At 52.0% G+C, this 5,000-nt stretch overlaps 1 non-coding gene across 1 annotated transcript in view; it reads left to right on the top strand.

The window, feature by feature from the left end:
• The first annotated feature begins 3,870 nt into the window (after positions 1-3,870).
• LOC124589602 overlaps positions 3,871-5,000 on the top strand; it is a 1,910-nt gene continuing 780 nt past the window's right edge. Inside the window, exon 1 of the ribosomal RNA XR_006976117.1 lies at positions 3,871-5,000. This exon is cut by the window's right edge and continues 780 nt beyond it. This is a non-coding gene — a ribosomal RNA (small subunit ribosomal RNA).

Raw genomic sequence — 5,000 nt, 5'->3', positions numbered from 1 at the left:
AACCCATATTGTACCTTAACCTAACCCATATTGTACCTTAACCTAACCTATATTGTACCTTAACCTAACCTATATTGTACCTTAACCTAACCTATATTGGGCCTTAACCTAACCTATATTGGGCCTTAACCTAACCTATATTGGGCCTTAACCTAACCTATATTGGGCCTTAACCTAACCTATATTGGGCCTTAACGTAACCCACGTTGCGCCTTAACCTAACCTATATTGTACCTTAACCTAACCCATATTGTACCTTAACCTAACCCATATTGTACCTTAACCTAACCTATATTGGGCCTTAACCTAACCTATATTGGGCCTTAACCTAACCTATATTGGGCCTTAACCTAACCTATATTGGGCCTTAACGTAACCCACGTTGCGCCTTAACGTAACCCACGTTGCGCCTTAACGTAACCCACGTTGCGCCTTAACGTAACCCACGTTGCGCCTTAACGTAACCCACGTTGCGCCTTAACCTAACCCATATTGCGCCTTAACCTAACCCATATTGCGCCTTAACCTAACCCATATTGCGCCTTAACCTAACCCATATTGTACCTTAACCTAACCTATATTGTACCTTAACCTAACCTATATTGTACCTTAACCTAACCTATATTGGGCCTTAACCTAACCTATATTGGGCCTTAACCTAACCTATATTGGGCCTTAACCTAACCTATATTGGGCCTTAACCTAACCTATATTGGGCCTTAACGTAACCCACGTTGCGCCTTAACGTAACCCACGTTGCGCCTTAACGTAACCCACGTTGCGCCTTAACGTAACCCACGTTGCGCCTTAACGTAACCCACGTTGCGCCTTAACGTAACCCACGTTGCGCCTTAACCTAACCCATATTGCGCCTTAACCTAACCCATATTGCGCCTTACCCTAACCCATATTGCGCCTTAACCTAACCCATATTGTGCCTTAACCTAACCTATATTGTACCTTAACCTAACCCATATTGTACCTTAACCTAACCTATATTGTACCTTAACCTAACCTATATTGTACCTTAACCTAACCTATATTGTACCTTAACCTAACCCATATTGCGCCTTAACCTAACCCATATTGCGCCTTAACCTAACCCATATTGCGCCTTAACCTAACCCATATTGCGCCTTAACCTAACCCATATTGCGCCTTAACCTAACCCATATTGCGCCTTAACCTAACCCATATTGCGCCTTAACCTAACCCATATTGCGCCTTAACCTAACCCATATTGCGCCTTAACCTAACCCATATTGTACCTTAACCTAACCCATATTGTACCTTAACCTAACCTATATTGTACCTTAACCTAACCTATATTGTACCTTAACCTAACCTATATTGTACCTTAACCTAACCTATATTGGGCCTTAACCTAACCTATATTGGGCCTTAACCTAACCTATATTGGGCCTTAACCTAACCTATATTGGGCCTTAACCTAACCTATATTGGGCCTTAACGTAACCCACGTTGCGCCTTAACGTAACCCACGTTGCGCCTTAACGTAACCCACGTTGCGCCTTAACGTAACCCACGTTGCGCCTTAACGTAACCCACGTTGCGCCTTAACGTAACCCACGTTGCGCCTTAACGTAACCCACGTTGCGCCTTAACGTAACCCACGTTGCGCCTTAACCCAACACACGTTGCGCCTTAACCCAACACACGTTGGGCCTTAACCCAACACACGTTGGGCCTTAACCCAACACACGTTGGGCCTTAACCCAACACACGTTGGGCCTTAACCCAACACACGTTGGGCCTTAACCCAACACACGTTGGGCCTTAACCCAACACACGTTGGGCCTTAACCCAACACACGTTGGGCCTTAACCCAACACACGTTGGGCCTTAACCCAACACACGTTGGGCCTTAACCCAACACACGTTGGGCCTTAACCCAACACACGTTGGGCCTTAACCCAACACACGTTGGGCCTTAACCCAACACACGTTGGGCCTTAACCCAACACACGTTGGGCCTTAACCCAACACACGTTGGGCCTTAACCCAACACACGTTGGGCCTTAACCCAACACACGTTGGGCCTTAACCCAACACACGTTGGGCCTTAACCCAACACACGTTGGGCCTTAACCCAACACACGTTGGGCCTTAACCCAACACACGTTGGGCCTTAACCCAACACACGTTGGGCCTTAACCTGCTCTGTAATTGTCATACGACGCGTTAAATTAGTGTGGTGTTGCCTAACTGCAACCCCCGCAATATAGTTTGCTACTCGCACTGCCTGGTCCCCAGAGTATCGCTTCATGTTAAACACCTTGCAGCTATACACTGTAATGCGGATGGCAGCAGGACGTACATGCTCAATGCCCTTCGCAGTTGTTCATTGGCATTTGCATGGCGAAGCACAGCCTACGTTGTGGTACGGCGTGTGTCAACTGTCCGCTGATGTTGTACGTCCAAATCACACACTGTACTGCACATTGGTCCTCATGTACTGAATGATACATCGTGGTACATGTGTGACCGTACCACGACTGCGCCAACAACGGCGAACCATACGGTCCAAATATTGTGCACTCAGCTACGTGTCGTCTCCCTATAAGAGCTGGATTGCAGTATGGTATGCCGTGGATGGCGATCAGCATGAGCCGTCTGTTGATGTAGTGGCGCGTGTTGTCAGACGTAGTCGTCTCTTCTCACACACCGTGATAGCATGGTGCACTGCGTTCCACATCTGCGACATGCGACAGAGGCCGGTTGACAGTCGTTCGCGCAATGGACATCGCATACGTACGGGGGCCACCTTCCACGTGTTCGCGAAGCGTGCACATGTTGTTGCGTGTATGTGGGCAGACATAGTGTGTCGTGACACCTGACACAGGCATGCAACAATCGTTGAATTTGCAAATGGCGATGGACGTCTACGTTTGCTGGTGACGTTACGCAAATGAACAACTGGTAAACGGTTGTGGTGCGGTTGTTCTCGCTAGAGGTGAATCAGTGATGGCGACGATCGGTTGAGCTACCAACCGGTTGTTTCAGCGATACCCACCATGCCCACGAACGTGAATGGCATGTGGGTGTGAAGCGATACGCGGCGGTGGCTGGGTGGGACCGTCCCCGGCCGGTGAGGGGGGGCCTCCCGGCGTGCTGGCCGCGCGGTGCGTGGGCGCACGCGCTACAGCCGGCTGGTGGGGGCGGCCAGTGGCAGGCGCGCCGGCCGACGGAGGCGGCAGGCGGCGCAGCTGCGCGCCGGCGCACCCTGCACGCGGCGCCGTGCGGCCAAAGTAGGTCCTCGCGGGCCCGGTGCGAAGCGCGGTGGACATCTGCAGTGTGCTGGTCCGATTGAGGACTGTGTGCGCTGAGGATGCGCCGCCGCCCGGCGCTCGGCGCCGCGACGCCGTCTGCTGCTCGGTCGCCTCTGCGGTTCTCGCAGGTGGTTTGTATCGCAGCTGTGCGGACGTGTTGGCGCGTGCGCTGTGCTGGGAGAGTTCGCTTCGGCACCCAAGTGGGGCTTTTGTCCTTCTGTGGCGCTGGCGTTGGAGCTGCCGGCCACCGTAGGTGGCGCGTGTTGTCTCCCGCCGGCAATGCCACTACAGCACGCTCCCGGGCCTCTGTCGGCAGCGGCAAGCTCAGTTGGGAGCACGGGTGGTCGCACCTAAAGCGTCTACTCGCCAAACTCCGGGCGATTGCGCCTCTCTCGAACCCGACCAAGTACTTAGGACGGCGCTGCGCGCCGCCGGGACCTGAGAGGGTTTCGAGGTGTATTGTGCAGGGGAGCTCAGCCTCCTCCTGTTTGCAGAATAATTGAGCGGACGCTTGCGTGTTCGCGCGGGCCCCCGGGACACACTCCCGGGCGGCCGGCTGCTCAGCTCTAGTTGACGCAGCTCCCTGGTTGATCCTGCCAGTAGTCATATGCTTGTCTCAAAGATTAAGCCATGCATGTCTCAGTACAAGCCGCATTAAGGTGAAACCGCGAATGGCTCATTAAATCAGTTATGGTTCCTTAGATCGTACCCACGTTACTTGGATAACTGTGGTAATTCTAGAGCTAATACATGCAAACAGAGTCCCGACCAGAGATGGAAGGGACGCTTTTATTAGATCAAAACCAATCGGTCGGCTCGTCCGGTCCGTTTGCCTTGGTGACTCTGAATAACTTTGGGCTGATCGCACGGTCCTCGTACCGGCGACGCATCTTTCAAATGTCTGCCTTATCAACTGTCGATGGTAGGTTCTGCGCCTACCATGGTTGTAACGGGTAACGGGGAATCAGGGTTCGATTCCGGAGAGGGAGCCTGAGAAACGGCTACCACATCCAAGGAAGGCAGCAGGCGCGCAAATTACCCACTCCCGGCACGGGGAGGTAGTGACGAAAAATAACGATACGGGACTCATCCGAGGCCCCGTAATCGGAATGAGTACACTTTAAATCCTTTAACGAGTATCTATTGGAGGGCAAGTCTGGTGCCAGCAGCCGCGGTAATTCCAGCTCCAATAGCGTATATTAAAGTTGTTGCGGTTAAAAAGCTCGTAGTTGGATTTGTGTCCCACGCTGTTGGTTCACCGCCCGTCGGTGTTTAACTGGCATGTATCGTGGGACGTCCTGCCGGTGGGGCGAGCTGAAGGCGTGCGACGCGCCTCGTGCGTGCTCGTGCGTCCCGAGGCGGACCCCGTTGCAATCCTACCAGGGTGCTCTTGAGTGAGTGTCTCGGTGGGCCGGCACGTTTACTTTGAACAAATTAGAGTGCTTAAAGCAGGCAAGCCCGCCTGAATACTGTGTGCATGGAATAATGGAATAGGACCTCGGTTCTATTTTGTTGGTTTTCGGAACCCGAGGTAATGATTAATAGGGACAGGCGGGGGCATTCGTATTGCGACGTTAGAGGTGAAATTCTTGGATCGTCGCAAGACGAACAGAAGCGAAAGCATTTGCCAAGTATGTTTTCATTAATCAAGAACGAAAGTTAGAGGTTCGAAGGCGATCAGATACCGCCCTAGTTCTAACCATAAACGAT

Source organism: Schistocerca americana, unplaced genomic scaffold (assembly GCF_021461395.2).
Source record: "Schistocerca americana isolate TAMUIC-IGC-003095 unplaced genomic scaffold, iqSchAmer2.1 HiC_scaffold_713, whole genome shotgun sequence".
Classification (NCBI taxonomy): Eukaryota; Metazoa; Arthropoda; class Insecta; order Orthoptera; family Acrididae; genus Schistocerca; species Schistocerca americana.
The sequence above is the reverse complement of the archived record's forward strand: the minus strand, read 5'-3'. Positions and strand labels throughout refer to the sequence as shown.